General features: G+C 39.4%; 1 pseudogene; it reads right to left on the reverse strand.

Annotated features, from left to right (window-relative positions):
• Window positions 1-19,369, reverse strand: part of LOC139716190 (uncharacterized) — a 243,494-nt pseudogene that overhangs the window by 116,680 nt on the left and 107,445 nt on the right.

The raw sequence follows: 19,369 nt of genomic DNA on the forward strand, positions 1-19,369 counted from the left end.
AACTTCATGCATGCAGAAATACATTTGCTTTTTCTTTCCACTGCAGATGTCAAGGGAAAATGACCATCTTAATACTGGTATTTAGTGTTGTAATGGCATTTCTGATACCAGTGTACTTGCAATTTTGATGTATTGTGCTATTAATTGAAACAGGTATGAAACATTCTATCAACAAATGTACGACTGAAATAAATTCCATGATATTCAAAACACTGCTTTATTTATCATTGGTGTTTGTGACTTTTTGTGTCCACACAGCTGGTATGTATCTGCATCTCTTCACAGCACAATTGTAGCACATTCAACTGGAAACTGGCTGGTACAATTGCAGATGGATGTCAAAATGATACTGATATGGCATTATAGCATTAAACATTTAAAGATGTTTCTTCATGTTCTAAAAAGACATTTGATGATCACTCATCATTTGGATGATGAATGATTGTATCACACTACAGGTGATACGACTCACGGCCGTGTCCGTGAATTTACATCGTAAAGAAAAGTATCCCGCAGAAATACGAGACAAACCAGAATCCGTGGAAAAATTATTTATTTTGTAGATACACCCATTTAATAATTCTACATTTGCTGGAAAAGCGCATTCATTTTCTCTTCAAAATAGAACAATACATCGCCGTCAGATACAACGTTACAGAGCAGAGCAGAGTGTTTGGGCCTCTACACATTCGAATGTGTTCATGCGTGCGTGCAGACAGCTGACAGACCAGGGGGATGGGGACCCTGACAGCTATACGCGGCCGGCACGGCCACTGCACTTGCACCGTACCTTCCGACACAGCACACACATGCACATAGTCACAATGACATGAAAATGTATACATACAAACTCATACAATCCTCACAAGCATTTGTACAGTACAATTCATCCGCTTAAAATATGAGAAACGGGGAAAATACGAACAATGCGCAAAATATGCGTGGAATGTCAGCGATTGTTCGCAAAAAATTTTGCCGCTATCGCGTTCACGACGTACCGTGTGCGCTGTACATCACAACTCAGGCCCGCGCGCCCATCCAACTACAGTTCGACTGCTTTGTGTGGGTCATTCCTTCTTGCCGAGCTCGCAGTGTGAAATGCATGCGTTATTACATACGCACTACAGAAGCTACAGTTGTACTCGATCCAGCTAAGTAGAGGACGCAAGGCGTAATTAGAAATGAGACATCACGATTGGTAGGTGAATTGTCGATTATTTTTTCGGCGGCCGAAAAAATAGTAAATATCAAAAAAGTCGATGCGGCAACTGAAAATCGATGCGGGCGAGGAGCGGGCTGGGACGAGAATTATGAATTTCTTGGTATTTTCAGCGCCATTTTGAAAATAGTAAATAGTAAAAAAATCGATGCGGCGGCCAAAATCGATGCGCGCGAGGACGAGAAACTGGTTTCTTTTTTTACTTGGCCTAAAGTGAGACTTAAAGGGACACGAAACCCAATGTAGATAGGAGGAATGCAGAAATATCAGTAGAACACATCAATGAAGTTACTGAGGAAAATGGGACAATTCATAAATGTTAAATGTTTAGGTGTAGCAATTGCTCAATAGGAAGACTACAAAACAATTGTAGATGTTACAGGAGGACAATGATATTAAGGAAATACAAAGAAAATTCCACAACATTTCATATTTTATGAAAAGTACACATTGCTTCCACTTGCAACTTACACATGTTAGAGTAATATCATTCCCCCCCCCCCCCATGCTGGAAAAAAAAGGAATACTAAGTGCTTTTTCATTATGCTAGAAAAATTCAAAATATGCTGAAAAGCAATTTCAATGGAAACCCTGGAAATGGTTGAACTGACATAGGTCTCAGCAAAAGACTGCTGATATAACAACTTAATACAAAGACAATAAAAAAAAAATCACACCTTGATTTTATTGTTCTTCTTATACCACGTGTAACATACCTTTGATGTTTACAAGACAGTATTTTTTTTTTTTTTTTTTTGGGGGGGGGGGGGTATTTGTTTCTGTAGATGGGCAATTTGAACAAAATCAAAGACAAACATTTAATGTGTGCATTAAATCAAGAATGATAGAACATTCTGAATCCTGTACGCTATTCTAATCAGAGTAATGTTCCCGAAGTACCACTTTGGCTGTTGAAAGCTTTTGTGTTCAAAATCATAAGTCTCCATGTCACATGATGCAAACACACCCAAATGGTTACAGAGAAAGACATATAGCAAATACAACATATATTCCTCACTTCTACTTACAATGATACAAACATTAATTTGAATTAGTAATGCACAACTATCAAACAGATGGAACATCATGGCTGTTTCACTGCAGCATTTGACAGGAGTTAAGAGGAAACATAACTGCAAATTAAATTCTATTAAAAAAAGGGGAAAAAATGTTCCGCTTGAACAGTCAATGCAATGAACTTGAATTCACAAGGAATAAAAAGCTGCCTCCTGACATTACATTCTGTTTAGGCAGGCGGCATAAAATTCACATCGGGGGCTCTTTCATAATTCAGGCCATACATCTCGCTGGGTAAAAGGTGCTAATGTATTCTCCCAGCGGTGGTGGTGGAGATGGAATGGGGCTGGGCAGGTTGGGATAGGGTGGGGTGGGGTGGGGGATGGGAGGGGCAAAGGGGATCTACATGGCACAACAATGACTCACCAGAGGGGCAGTCTCATGGCCTTTTAGCTTTTATTCCCTACACGTCATGAAGGGTGCCCTAACATCACAGACACCCCCCCCCCCCATATCACCCTAGAAACCCCTCCTTCCCCCCCCCCCCCCTCCCCATTCACATTCACAATTTGCTACAGGCTGCACCCACACATGCACACAAACTTGGAGGTTGGTGGCCACAACTGAGATGATGGACCACTGGAGGACCTTGGCAAATAAAACCCAGAAGAACCAAAAAAAGAAAAAGAAAGAAAAATACAAACAGACCCTAAGAGAGAGACAAACTCAGAGACAGATAGAAAGAGAGACAGACTTTTAAGATGAGACACAAGATACAGGGTGGAAGTAGAAAGGCATTTCTCATCTTCCACAAACTTTGTATGTCGATGCAAGCAAGAACAAAAACGACTATCTAACAGAAGACACAACAGGCTTTCCCTGGACCATGTCTCAATGTGCATCCGGCAAATTGTGTGGAGAATGCACAAGACATTGGGCTGCTTCTCATAGCAGTTTTGTATGTGATAGGCAGGAGTCATATTGCTGAACAGAATACCACTTTAATAGCACACAATGCTATTCAGAGGAATGCTCTAAGGCCTTCGCGTGTGCAAAAAAAAAGAAAAAAAAAAGAAAAGAAAAAAAGCTGTTTCCAGCTTAAACACCCTGGTAATATCGTAACAAACACACATGCACACATACATAAAAACATACTCCAAAAAGGGAGACATAATATCACTAGATTTCATCCAAGGGTTTTTAGATACATGTTAGCACTAACGCATGACCAGAAAGGGGAAATAAGATGTTGCATTACATGTAATACATTGACTGTCACTTACTGTGACAAAAGGCAGTTGTTCGTACCAGATTCTCCTGGTAATTTGCACACGTGGATGACGCCCATTAATGGGAATTACACGACAGATCACATGGGATACAACAGAAAGAGAGAGGGAGAGGGAGAGAGAGAGAGGATGCAAGCCAGTCTACACTCTGAATCTTTACCCCACAGAAGAAGGGTCAAGAGAGAGGAGATGAAGAAGTTTATTAACTGACCAACATCATACCTGAGATTCGTTCATTCTTTTTTTTCTTTCTCTCTTTGTGTTGTTTGTTCTGCACGATGTCATAGATGGACAAGCAAAAAATAAATACAAAAAACAAACTGCAAGCAGCATGCCATCAAGCAAATAACCAAAGCAACCACAATATTTTCAAGTGCAAGTCCAACCAGAGTTGTTGTTGTTGTTGTTGTTGTTGTTCCATTTTTTCTTTTAAAGTCAACTGGGAAAAGCAAATCCAGGAGCAAAGCATCATTTAATCCCCATGTGTGGCTGGCTTCGGCCAAAATAACTGGAACAGAAAGCGGACTGAGGGCAGTTTTCTCACTAATGGGTTTGATCTCGACTCTCAAATCAATGAGTGCCATAGGTGTACACACACGCCATCTCTCATATTTCTCAGCTGAGGACAGAGTGCACACAGCTGACCAGGAGTGTGCTGATGATGTTTGGCTAATGCACGCCTTATGAATGAGCTGGTCATACATTGATGCTAGGATGACACCAAGCTGGGCACTGGTTGACTTCAACAAGTATACCAGGCAGCAAAAGAAAAACCAAAAAAGCAGGCAGGAATAAATGTCACAACAAATGTTGCATAACAAAAACAAGAATACACACCAAGAACTCAAAAAGTTAAGAAACAGACCGCACACATAAACACAAACACAAGCACAAGTACAAATGGTCACCAAACACATTTCAACGCGTGCGTAAACAATCCAACCATCTCACCCGTTGAGTCCGGTCTGCTCTCCTTGGATGACCGCGGAGACGAAGCCATGGGCGGGGCTGAGCCCGAGTTCCCATGGTGACGCCGCGTTCCATCTCTCTCGCCCTCACTGTCGCTGTCGATGACGATGACGGAGTCTAGCTTCCTGCTGCGGTTGTTGCTGGCCTCCTGCTGCAGAGGGCAAAGGTCAAAGGTTGAAAAGGGAAAATTTACATTAGCAATCTCATCTTATGGAAAGAACTAAACAAAAGAAACAACAACAAGTTCTCTTATGTTTTCAACCCAGGACTTTATTTGCAACAATTGTAACTTTATTTAAGTGCAAGCATTATGGAAATGGGCCAAAGACTATCAGCTTTGATATTAGCTATTCATTTTTTTAAATTTTATTTCCAAACAATATATGAATATTATAACAGCCAAAATAATGGTTTAGTTCATGTACCATAACATCACATAGATCAGTCCTCAAAAGTACTAAATGCAACACCAATTGTTGATGAAAGTCTTCTTTATAAACAGCATCCACATACACACTGAAACAAACTACTTGAAATTTACATATGTAGCATATATGTCAGATTTACAGGAAAGGCATATTGTAAATGCACAAATTTTTGCGCTACATTAATTTTCATGTATTTCACGCTACTTCTGGCTACTGCAAATTCTAAAACCTGCGAAAATATATTCACAGTTTTCTCTGCATAACTTGAATGGGTTGACAATTGCACAGTGCGAATTCACGAACCTGCGAATATGTTTTTGAGCTGCTCAGTGAAAAAAAAAATAAAGGGATGGTACAGTATTGGTGGAGATGAGAATTGGGCTTATAACTTTTTGCGAGATACCAAGAAAACACTTATGAAATAGTACACAGCACACCATTTTAAGAGGAATTCAAAGTTTATTTGATGAAAATCGGGTTTGGAATGACTGAAACATCCAAAAACAAAGTAAAACAAAGCGATCGTAATAAAAGGTGGGTCCCACACTTTATTAGAATTGCTCTGTTTTGGATATCTCAGCCATTTCAAAACCAATTTTCATCAGATGTTTAATTCCTCATGGAATTACATGTTCTTTCATATTTCATAAGAGGTTGCTCATTATCTCACCAAAAAATGTTAGAAACCTGAAATTAGGTCTCAACCAAAACTATACGACCCCTTTAATCATGCAAAAATATTGATATTTACAGTATATGACATTTACTTCTAAGAGGGAAATAATCAGAATCCTTTACATTTTTGTACAGCATATTACAGACTTGAACCATCAGTTCTGATAGTGTTCACACATGCTCATTCCAGCTTGACCTTGAATCCCGTGTTGAGAAAATAAAACAAAATCAACTTCAAGTCATTGTGCCCATTTTAATATTGAAAGGTTGAATTATACCAAGTTTCAGACAGGTGCTATATATCACTATAGGAAACTTTTAAAATGAAAACCCCTGGTAATTTGATCATGGCCTTAATGCGAGATGTGAAATTTCTTAATGAGGAGCAACCAGAATATGAATTCCACCTTGAAAAAAGCGAGTGGACAAATGAGAAATACTGAAACCGAGGGAAGGCATGGTGGTTTTCTTCAAGAACTGGGCCACAATTGCATGGCACCATTTTCATTGACCCACACATTTTCATCCTTCCGTAAATCAAATTCGGCGGACACTTACGGAGAAACCCGATCCGCGGATCGCCATGGGTTCAGGCGGAATCGAAGTAATCAAGGAATGTATGCCGCGACATTGATTCCGACGGTTTGCCTCATGACACCGTTAAAAAAACAGGGATGAAATCCCCCAACTTTCACGGAAAACGGGGGAAATTACACCGACCTACCCGGAGCCACATCCATCATTGTGAGGGAGAGAGATATTTGGGGATAGCGCTCTGCGCGAAACACTTTCCTCCATAATGCGAGGCGATTTCTGTAGAGAAGGGATTATAACCTTGTTTACCACACAGGGCATTATACCATTTGTGGGCTAGATGCACAGCACATGGAAAAAATTTTCATCATTGAATGCTTATGCCCAAGAATGTAATGGACAGTACCTGAAGTGTAACTTTTACTTCCTATATATGACTGAATATAGAAAAGCTAAAAGCATGCAGTTATTTACACAAATACCAGTTTATACATCTATTATAATTTGTGGGGTCCTGCAAAATAAAGTATCTGATTTATACTTTTAGGCAAATATCTATAGACACACATACATAAATACAAAAGTATGTAATTTGTATTATGTATGTATATATATATGCACTGTATAGTCATATAGATAATGTACATCTATTAAGCATAGAGAGATAAGCACTGTTTCAACTTTGCCTACAATATTCTACCAATTATGGGTCTGATCATTGTGCCATTTGCTATAACTTTGTTCATCTGCCATTCAAACATCCTATCAGTGATAATTTGATTCTCTCCAGAGAAATACACCCCCAAAAAAAGAAAAGTGTTTCTTTTTTTTAAATTTTTAAGTCTAGTTATTTGAGACGTCCAAACGGAGGTGAAACCAGATACTGACAAATGTCTATGAACTCTGAGTGGGTTGCTCTACACAGAGCATTTGGGTGTATGTGTGTGCGCGCGTGTGCGTGTGTTGTATCTGTCAGTCTGTCTCTCACTCTCTTTTTCTGGCCCACAGGGGGAGTGATCTCCTCTTCAAAGTGGCGATGATAGGATTGATGATCGGTATCACTCCTAATACCACCTCTGACTATCAGCTGCCTCGGACTCCCCTGGGAATACTGATCCCCTCTTGACGCTACTCAACAGACCCTCATACCTGTATCCTCTTCTACCATAAAAAATTTCAGTTACCTACCTTTTTCCCATGTTGGATTTTTCCTTCTTTTTCTTTTTCTTTTTTTTTTTTCTTCTTATTTGCAATGCATCCAAAGTCTATCAACCAAGCATTCACAGCATCACTTTCTTGCAAATTCAATCAGGTAGGCACTAAACATGCTACTTCCCAAATTCATCATTTAGGGATTAAAACATCATTGCGTTCAACTGCCTCCAAAGTCATGTGTGAAGTTAAACATACCACTTTATTGCCCTGACTCCCAACTTTATCTTACACGAGTTAAACTTTCGATCTTCTTACACTATCCAGATATACAGCTCTTAGGTATTTGTGGTTAAATCATCCACGTAAGAATACTGCAAATAATATTCTTCTACCTGAACTGATGAAACTGTGAAGTACAACTTCTTTGCACTCAGTTCCAGGAGAGCAAACATAAAAAAATAAAATAAAATAAAATAAACAAAAAGCCCTCAAAGAAAACAAACATAGAGAGAAAGAGAAGAAGAGAAGAAGAAGAAGAAGAAGAAGAAGAAGAAGAAGAGGAGGAGGACGAAAAGAGAGCAGAAAAAAGAGGCTGTTGTTCTTGCTCCCCTTACCATGGTGCCACAAATGAGAGAGAAAAAAAAATATAAAAAAAATCCGCCTCTACACCACTTAGCACTAACCTATTTGAGAATTCACAAAGGTACTCACAATGTCCATGTTTCTAGGGCACAATCTATCACAGGTCATGGCTGGATTCACCAAGTATTTCCAAGTAATACATCCTCATTTCCTCACATTAGATAACTATCTTTTTGTTGCTGTTTTTTTTTTTCATCATCTCTTCAATATGGTGGTTTCTCCCATTGTGTATTTCCTGATGGAAACATCTATCTACCTATCTATTTAAAAGATTATGCAAAGTGTCTATCAAAAGACAGGTACATGACAGACAGACAGAAATACAAATGTCAAGAACCTACTTTTAATTTCTCTCTTTCTTCCCTGGTGTTAGCTGGATTTTTCCCCAAGTCTGCGACAATTTTTATCCCCCCTGAACTCTCCTTCCTTTTCTCGTCCGTCCCTTCGTTTCTCATTTCATGCATTATTCAACAGCCATACGATAGTCCAGGATAAATTTTCCGAGAGGTTAACAGGGTGCAGAGATCGGCCGGTTGCCACGTAGCGCAGGAGGGAAAGGAATACAGCGCCTTCGGGGAGGGTCTGACCCAGAATAACCCCAGTAACGACTTCTTGACATGTAAAGAGAGGTAGTTGATGGGGAAAGGGGAGCGGGAGAGAGGGAGGGAGGGAGAGAGAGCAAGAGTTAAGGGCGGTGAAGAGAGGAAAAAGAAGAAGCCATGACTTCTTGATGTAAGATGAGGGGGGGGGGGGGTGGGAGGTGGAGAGATGGAGGGTGGGAGGTGGAGAGATGATGGGAGAGCAACAATGGGAGCAAGGGATGATGTTGGATGTTGGAGAAGAAGAGAAAGGGAAACGGTAACTTTTTACAGGTGGAGGAAGATGTGCAGGTGAGAGAGAGGGAGAAGAAAGATAGAAAGAATGAGAGAAAGAAAGAGAGGGAGAGATAGAAAGAATGGATGTTGGAAAACAAAGATGAAGGCTATATGTGTCAAAGGAATTTCATCTAGTTTTAAGCTCAGAACTGAATTATTGTGATCTCAATGTGACAGTCATTTATGATTTTTATATCTCTCATTCTGTGTCTGTCTGTCTGTCTCTCTCTCTCTCAATAACACAACTTTATAAAATGGGTTCAAGAATGTAGCCAATAGGAAGCGCTGAAATGAGTCACATGTGCTTCCTTTATTCTAGTCCCATTGCACTGCGTGTTAAATCCTATTGCCGATCGTCTGTGCGCGCGCGGCTCCTTTGAATTGCATGCATACGCACCGTCAATCCTGTAAACAACTTCTAGTTCGGGCTGCCGGCCGGCCGGCCTTTCTTCCCTTGTGCATAACATGTGTGGCGCAGGTTTGGCGTGCGTATACTCTACTTACGTACACTTTCTACAGTACAGTAGACCAAGCGTTGTGGGACCGGACGCGTACATGGAGTCACTTTGAAGGGCAAATCCAACGATTTAGCAGGTTAATTCTCACGCCGTTTTCAGAGTATGTTGTCTAGTAGGCCTATATGAGGAATCTATATCAAGTCTTTAAGGTAAAGGGTGCATATTCTATGTAAAATAAGTAAGTTTTCATGCGGAAACTTAAGTGTCCGGAAACCCAACCCCCCATCATACTGTATGTGCGGGATTTCCGAGTGCGACGTGCGTAAATGTTTGGGACGAACATCTTCGGACGTCTTGACCCACAAAGGTACGTGAAAAACGCTGAAAAATGCCGTTAGTTCTCGAATTTTCGACCCATTTTATAAAACAAATGATGCACAGGATTATTTCGTGGCGTTAGTGGAGGCGTAGCTCACTCTCGGGTATTTACAATGTAGTGCAACATGCACTCGGCTTCGCCTCGTGCATGTTTCACAATTGTAAATACCCTCGAGTGCACCACGCCTACACTAACACACTCTATCCTGTGCATCATTTGTATAACCATATAAGGTTACAACTCTTCCATACCTCACACTGGAAATGAACTAGAGAGGACCCAGAACTAAAACCGATGATAACAGCTGCCAGATTTGCGCTTCACTGAAGATGATTTCATACTTTTGCATTTTGAATAATACAGTAAAATCCAACCATGAGGATATTTTCATTTTCTACCACGCATTTCCTAACTTCTTGGAATTCTGCACAGTCACATGACAGATAGAGGTTAATGGCTCGGGAGCACAAGCCAACCCACGTTCATCTCGACTCAGATGATTAATAGAGCAACAATGGGCAAAATGGAATGGTCGGAGTTTCGTCATAATTGGATATGACATGAGATGAAAGTAATAAACTTTAGGGTATCACATGTTTTCATGAAGTAGTGATGTCTGTCACAACTACATATGCAAACAAGTAAAATGAGGTGACAATGTCATAGCCTCAGAATCCCCCCCCCCCCCCCCCCGTGTTTGTAAAAAAAATAAGAATAATAACTGCTGTGGTGTTGATTAAAAGTCACCAGCTACATAGCCCATACCACCTTTACTAGACAAATTTGATTATCAAGATATTTATCACTTAGAGATCACTTGAACTCTGCAATAATTAGATAGGAAGGGAAGACATTTTTTTCTGACCTTACTGAAAGAAAAAAAAAAGAAATAGAAAAAAAATCTGCAGGTTAGTGAGAGACTGTGTAGCAATTACATCATCACCCCATCCACTTTTCATACATGACTGTGACCATTATCAGTGTTGCATCTGTCTGTACATGGGACTGATGGAAAATGGACTTTATTTCTCTTCCAATCCTTAACATGTAACATGCAATTCTGTACTTCAGTACAGAAAAAACTATATATCTATATATTACATACATATATTGTGTGTGTGCCAGTGGAAATTCCCTAGCAACATATTCTATCATTACTATGGACTACAATAATTATGACTCTTTGTGCTTTTGAGCATAATTATCTTCTTGCCACAATTAACACTGAATCCTTAATAGGGACAATATCATTCTCAATTTAATTTCTATGTCAGAGTATTGTGTATTTAAAGATACTCACAAAGCTCGGTCAGTAAAGTTTAACAGTTTCTAAAAATTGAGCTATTGCTAAGTTAAGTAGTACATTTTAACCCTTTACGTACCAAGTTTTGTTTTTGTTTTTGTTTTTTTCATCAGCATTAACCTGTTGAAGATGAGTCCCGAGAAAACTAGGGCAGGTGTCTATGGGAAATGCATGTTACAGCAAAATCAGTCTGTCCTTGACAGATTAAGTAATCCATCCATACCTAGTTGTAAAGTTAGCAGGCATACTCAGGTGAAGCAAACCACTTCAGTCCAACATGAAGGCCCTTGTGACACAAAAGGGATTAGGGGGTTTAGGTTGTCTCTATTCACTGACAATTAGTTTACAAGACATCTGGGCTAATTGGCAGAGAAAGTACTAGAGTTAGAGTGTCAATCAGCTAACAAAGCTCAGTAAGGGTTAACTTAAACAGGGACACTAGGAAGACCCCATTCCATTCATCAAACGTCTCCCTTACGAATAACCTAAAATGTCAAATCCATTTGGGTCATTCCCACAGATTAACAGGAATTGGGCGCCCCCTAATCGATGAATGTCAAACCAAATTACTGACAGCGTAGCCACCTCACGAAACCAAGCCTGGGTTGGTTGAGAAGCCATCCAGCACTCTGATGGCTTGGCGCCCTCTATAGTTCAAATGCATATAACCCTTTCATTTCTTCCTCCCTGTCAATCTATCTGATGCCATGTTAGCTATGCATGCACATCTAGGCATGATTGGATAATTGCTCACATTTGTAACTTTTTCTCTTCCACAGGAGGTGAAGTCATCGAATACTGAACCCGTTGCAATTCCACAGCAAGTTTTAATCATTTTTCTCCTCAGATTTGTGATGGAATTTCACTTCATCAATTTTCAGTCAACATCGAGCGAATATGACAGAAACAATTTTTCGATCTCATGACAGAAGATGGAAATTCATAGAAGACAAATATCAAGATGATTGTTTGCCAAAAGGAAATAAGATACCATTTTTTAAGTCATTGTTCCTATCTTACCAACCACACAAAAATACTGTCAGAGTTTCACAGGTTCTGGTATCAGCCATTTGTAATTTCAGTTTAGATTATGTAAATCTGTTCAATATGAACCAAGAATACTAAACACAGGAAAATATTCCCAACACATATTTCTATCACAAATGGCAAAATTCATGATTGATTATGCCAAATTTTACATTCTTCCAATAACAGGTGACTGATGTACATCTACCTCTGATCTTAATTAAGCTGGTGACAAACATTAACACACACAGATACACATAGACACACACACAAACATGAACTGAAATGCTATTAGAATCATTCTGTCTCAAATGATATCAGAGCATGCCTGATCTCAAGGGGGCACTTTAAAGAGCTATTCATATTTCTATTCAGTCAAATTTTTGCTAATCTGTATGTCTGTCTGTCTGTCTATCTTCCTCTCTCTCTGTCTTTCCTCTCCTGGCCCAAATTCACGAAGGTGGTACAAATGAAACCATGGTTTAAACCATGGACAAAAACCATGGAGCGCCAAGTGTCGCATGGAATATTTCGTTACGAAATCAGTTATTTTGTCGATGAACTGATTATTTTGTACCGAAATGACAACATATTTGTGACTAAATGAACATTTCGTTAAAGAAACGGTCATTTTGTCGACGAAATGATTAATTTCGTAACAAAATATTCCATGTGACACTTGGCGCTCCATGGTTTAAACCATGGTTTCATTGGTACCACCTTCGTGAATTCGGGCCCTTTAGTCTATACAGTATTTGTACTAGTCCTTTATCTAATCTATATAACTATACATCCATACATCCAACCATTCATCCAACCATATATCGACATACATATCAATGTATTTTTGTGTGTGTGTGTGTGTGTGTGTGTATGCCTGTTTATATCTCTATCTTTCTATCCATCTATACATCCTTACCAATCCATCCACTACCCTACATGCACGTCAATTGATGTCTTTTTCTTTATATTCTATTCATCTATCCATCAATCAGTTCAAACTCTCCCTCTCTCCTTTCTTTCTCCATCTCCTGCACTGCTTCAAAAGTCTGGCCGATGAGACTAGGGCAGTCAATGTCGGTGGGGGTGAAGGGCCTGGGAGGGCAGTGTACTTTCGGTGTGTGCCAGCGCCAGGCTGGCCACTCGACGTTTTGCAGCTCATTTTCCCTTCTGCCACCTCCGGTGGAGCACCGTTCTTCCTCCGCAAAGATGCAGTGTAACAAACAACGTAAAACGGGGGGATGGCTTCTCCAGAAGACAAGCTCATTTACTCCTCGCCCTCCACTATTCCCTAAGCACCCCTCCTCTTCTTTCCCCTATCCCCCCCCCCCCCCCAACCCCCTTGAAAGAAGAAGAAAAAAAAGAGCATTGGTATCTTACATTTTATTCCATACCTTACGAGCTGAGAGCAAGAACATCTGTATTGGGAGCACAAAAATCAAAACATGACCTTACATAAATACGGTGGCAAGTTTGCCCTTGTTTTCCTTTGGATTCCACTGTGTGTTGTTTTGTCCTATTTTTGTTTGTTTGTTTCACTTTGATACCACATTGAATGGGATGAGCTGAAATAATAATTAGCAGCCATGGTGGTAAAGCCATGGCATGTCAGTCCCACGGCCTGCATGTGGTATTACAGCGAGACCAGTCACATCCTGCTAATACCTGTGAGATTCCCCCAATGCTAGTAATGATAGAATAACATTATTTACCCAGGGTAGCATCTACGCTACTGGCACTAATCTTTCTCAGACAGCACTGCCATAATCATTGACCTGGCACTGCCATGTACACATGTCTATATCTGGGCCACAAGGGACACTATTGGAAACAGACTCCTTACCAACCACTTCCCAGCCTATTCCACCCCCCACCCCCCCCCCCCAAAAAAAAAAAAAAATATATATATATATATATATATATATGATAGGTGAATAGACAAATACATAATATATACATGAATAAAAAAATAAAGATGGATAAATGTATGAATAAATCAATGAATGAACGAATGAATGAATGAATACATAGTAAATAAGTAAATAAAAAAGTACAAAATATAACAAATATTTGACAGGAAATTGTTAATAAGCATGATTTGAACTCAGGGTCTTTAATTTATGTATCCTCAGTCTCATTCACTATACACCAAATACCCATCCACATGTGAGGTGGCAAGGGTGGACTCTTAACAAATGCACACCAGCTCCTTCCACAGCATGCAAAATCATTCCACAGTCCTTTCCCCAGAAACAAATATTGGACTTGTCTTCTTCCATGATCAGGACCAGGCCTGATAGGTGCACTGGGTCTTTGACCTGATGGCCTCACACAGACAATGTGGTATCCCAAGAGGACTATACTATGACTACTTCTTTGCAAGGCCACTTCTAATTTCTCGCGATATTTGATCCATCTGCAACACGTGGTATCGGTATCAGATGTGAATTATCTTCTATATTGAGATGCTACAACAGTAATTTGTTGTGCAGATTAGAGGTAAAATGAGGGGGAAAAAGAATTTCTATGAAGCATTAATTAATATTACCCTGATGTGATGTACCCCGCTCGACAAAAATGCTCATCAACGATGACGTCGAGGCTCGCGCAAGTTGGAGGAAAAGTTTGTTGACCCTTTCGAAACGTCATGAAAGACTTGGCAAGCATGAAAGTGCACCTTCTCATGGATAGCTCTGCCCATATGCACCACTGCTCCAATCTCGCCTCTCATCCTAAAGCAGTGCCCGTAAAAAATGGAAAAGGGAGCACGACTCTCATTTTGGAAATGAAATTTTCGGGGTGCTGCGAAGTGGTGGTTGGGGAATGAAAAAGTCCTAGTAACTGAAAAATCTCAAGCATTTATGAAGATACTTGAGGTGATGTAACACTACAAGGGTCATGGAAGAGGCAATGTACAATCCTAGATTTTTCGAAGCAAAAATTATCCTATTGTCATCCTTAATTTGGCATTTCTGAATTTCCCTGCAAATATTAGTTTGATTAGGTGGAAGTAAATTCAGCAAATTAAGAGGCTTTTGAATAATTAAGCAAATAGTACACTCAAAAGAAAAAGGTATAGCCCCAAAAGACAGGAATATAGTTTCAAATATAGTTTCTGAATTAATTATACCAGTATGTAAAGACAGAAAAAAAACTCATTTCTCATTCTAAATGATTACAAAATGGCCAATCCAAATGCAAATGTAGGAACCCTATATTCACAAACTGCACAACTCCATATTGGCAATCTTTTGGTCATTCCTACGATTTACCATTGATACCAATGCCATACCACTGGGAAGAAATGTATAAAATTGATTAACTGGAGAGAAAATGAAATGTTCCAACAAATTCTTGTAAAACCATATAAACATATGCATTTGTTTCAATTTAATGTTATGCAGGTACACATCAAATGCACCTTTGAGGACCGAGCTCTGGAAATGTTATGGTTGTCTTTTCAGGGGATTCAACAGCCAAACAACGTAATTTTGAAAATGTACATAGCTCAGAAAGCTGATGTATAACAGTCTCGGCATGTGATCAATAATAAGACAAGGGGGGGGGGAGGTCTCCTGCTCACCCAGACAGAAGTTTTCCCTGACAGTTAATGCCAATTTGCATACTCCATCAAATTCTAGTGAATATGGCAAGATGTTATTTAACAAAATATATAAATATGATATCTTGGCAGCCCCACTGACCTTTATCGATGCTGAAGTGTGTTTTGTTTCGCAAATCAGAATTTCATTTACGTCTGTCACTTCTTGTCTAACACATACCTTCCCGCATGCATAACTGACTGCTGTAATTACACATCTCATATCAAAATGTGCCAATATTGGATGCAGCTTGGTTATTAATGTATTGCGGGAGACAAAAAAAAAATATTATAAACTTCCATGGCACCAAGACTACTACTTTTACTACAATATGAAATAAGAGCCACAGAGTATACAGGAATATGATATGAAATAATGAAGAGCTTATATATTATTCCTTGATAAAAAAAAAAAGATGATAAACAAGACCATAAAAACATTGACCGCTACCTACTAGCGTACTCTTCGGAGCACATTATCTACAAACAGGCAACATTTTTAATTGTTGCTTTGTCTTGAATGTTTGAGAGGAGGGGGCGGATTACCCTGGTATTACAATCAATGTGATAGAAATCAAATGTCCAATCAGTCTTGGATTACGTGGGATGAAGGCCTTTCTTGTATTAATTACCACTGACCTTCAGTCGAGTGGACTACTCCAAGGCTCAGTAACATCCTCATCTATAGAAGAGTAGACTACTTTTAGGACAATAAATACTGTGACTGAAGGAGTGATCACTGTCTACATAGGTGGAGGTTGGGAATTCAATACGATTGATTTTAATCTCAAGTGTGATGCGACCATCTTGGTTATGATTGTCTGAACAACAACAAAGAAAAAATAATAAGAAAGTGTGTTTACCTTGTAATTTGATATAGTTTGATTTAAAGTGGCATTCTGTGGTATTAGTATAGATACATGGATTGACTCAACAATTAAGGAACACTAAAGTAACACATCTCAACTGTAATAATATAATTTTCTCCTACTGCATTCACATTAACTTCATACTTCAGCATTTACATTAAAAAAAAAACTGATGAAGTAAAAAATAAGAGAGAAATAATGCCTCCGGCACCCTTCGGGTGGAGGCATAAAAAGTATAAAGAACAAGCTTAGTTATAGAAGAGTACAATGACATTTCATGCTAATGTACAATTGCACTTAATGTAGTAGATACATGTACTGAAATTGATGCTAATCCGACAATAGAATTATGTTAGAGAATTGAGAATATGGCAACATATCCATTGTACACACACATGCCCAGTATAACGTTGTTTAAAAAAAAATAAATACATAAATTTGAATGACAGCTCAAAAACACCTGATCTTCAAAATTTGGACTCTTGGACAGTCACAAAATACAACCACAAATTGTGAATACAAGATAAAATAGCTATGGTTGCCAACATGAAAGGCATAAACAATGCAAAAAGACTCTGAGTTTATAGCGCCCTTTTAGCAGTGGGACTGTATGAGCGCTGTATTCAGAGATTACCTCCGACTTGAAGTTGAAGAAGGTGAAATATTGCAAAATAAGATCAGAAGGGCGCCCTCAGTGTCGTACACAAGCAGAAATAAATATTTACCAGCAGAAATATCTTGTAAAGCCAATTACCTTTACGAACTTGGAATTAAGACATTATCCACCACAGAGAAAAGCCCTATACAGTGTGATCCTGCAACATTGCTGGTAGGTTCACAAAACACATACACGACACGACAAAAGTCTGATCATCCTTGAAGATAGCTATTTTTGGCAAGTTCACATACATGGCACAAAAATATAGCTCTGAGAAAAGACATAAACACTGATCAGTAAAACATCCATACTGCCACTTAGCTAAAAAAAACAACAACAAAATTAAACAACTTTCTACTTAGCAGCATTTATTCTTGATGATCATATGCACAAGGACACCATGTATTTCTCCATGTAGATGTACATAAATGGATGACAGAAAGAGAATCACATTTCAAAAGGCATTTCAAATGGCCTTTACATGCGTGGTTTGAAACACAATTTTCAGGGTGCTGCTTTGCGCAGATCTGATTACAATACGCCTAGAAAAGATGAAAGCAAAATCAGACACGTAAAAAATAATTCAGCAATTAGCAACATGATTCTAATCCAATCTGGCTAGACATCATTAATTTGAGCACTGCATGGCGGTGAGAAGGCAGTCACACATAAGATGGTCAGAGATTTTGAAATTCAACTGTGTATGTAATAATTTTTAAACTACATGATCTGATCAATGATGGTACATAACTGCTATATGAAGTGATCAATGATGGTACATTACTGCTATATGAAGTGACTGGTACTTGGTATGCATTTAAAAACATAGTGAAGGCCAGTTATATTCCAAGACCTTTAAAAACATAACAAAAGAGATTTTGACAATGAGTATTTTGTAGTGAAACATCAATCAGCAATGTGAAAGTGAATGTTGGGACACCTCTAGTTGTTGTTTTCTTTCCACTGTTGTTACTTATCCCTTCAGACCTCCCCACCCCAAACAAGAGCTGCCCTTGAAGGGATGTCTGGTGCGACTGGTAATAGAAACAGCATCAATCATTAATGAGCAGCTTGACGTGGCAGAACCCTGCTCGGCTCCGTTTCGGGCAGAAACACATTACCACGTCTTCGCGATGAATTACCCCCATGTACCAGCAACCATGAATGCAGCGAGCAGCAGCAGCAGCAGCAGGCCTCTACATTCAGCCAAGAGTACCAGGAAGAATGGAGCACAGTGCACTTCGCCCAAGTTCAAGGGCAACCCCTTTATGAATGTACTCAGCGAGCGAATCAATCCTCACCCCCACACCCCACCCCCATACCTTCCTATCTCATTCCATCATATGCCGCCCCTTCTCCCCTTCTTCCTTTCTCCTCCCCACTACCCCCCCTCCCGAATCCGCTGCTCTGTCATGAGACTGAAGTATCCTGTGAACCTCTCACGGTAGAGGGGGAGTGCTAGGCAGGGATGTGTTGTAATCAGAACACCAAGGGCTTGCCCCGGTGCATGACTGGGCAAATTGTGAGCTGTCATTGTGGAAGTGAGGTGGCGGAGCAGGGTGAGAAATGTTGGGAAGCCAAGATGGAAGAGAGAAAGAAGGAAGGAAAGAAAAACAGAAGGAGTGACAGATAAGAAGGAGACAGAAAAGTAGATGGAGTACAAAGGAAGACAGATTGGGAGAGAGAAAGAAAGAGGCAGAGGAGGAGAAATGAGAGAATGTAAGAGAACGTACAAGTTGCTAAACTGTTAAAGAAATAGAGGGTGTGTTGAACACAAAAGCAAAATGTCAATGTGAGCATGTCTTTCCACATTGCTTACTAGACATATTTTCAAAAGCATTCAATAAATCTGGTACTCCACCACTGTAGGAAAGCATTAATACTCAATCGAAATAGATGTCGAGTTCACATGCAGTTTGCAAGTCCACCACGAAATGAATACAACAATTAATCACCATCGTCGTTGTTGACATATTATTATCATTATCATTATCATCATCATCATCATCATCATCATCATCACCACCACCACCATCATCATCATCATATACAAGTGAATCCAGAAAAGCTATTAAAATCTATGAATTTTCAGACACCATACTAACTGAATGGGAAGCATTTCATGTCTGCAACACCTGAAGAACCAAAATCCCGCTCTATGCATCTCACCTTTGGAAAATTATAAAGCTATGGCTCCCTTATCTAACTCTTAAACAGTTAACTATATAACACGAGTTACAGCCATACGAGATGTATTGTTACACCAAAAATA

Source organism: Diadema antillarum, unplaced genomic scaffold, assembly GCF_040938485.1.
Source record: "Diadema antillarum isolate AM-2024a unplaced genomic scaffold, OU_Dant_1.0 scf00000062, whole genome shotgun sequence".
NCBI lineage: Eukaryota > Metazoa > Echinodermata > Echinoidea > Diadematoida > Diadematidae > Diadema > Diadema antillarum.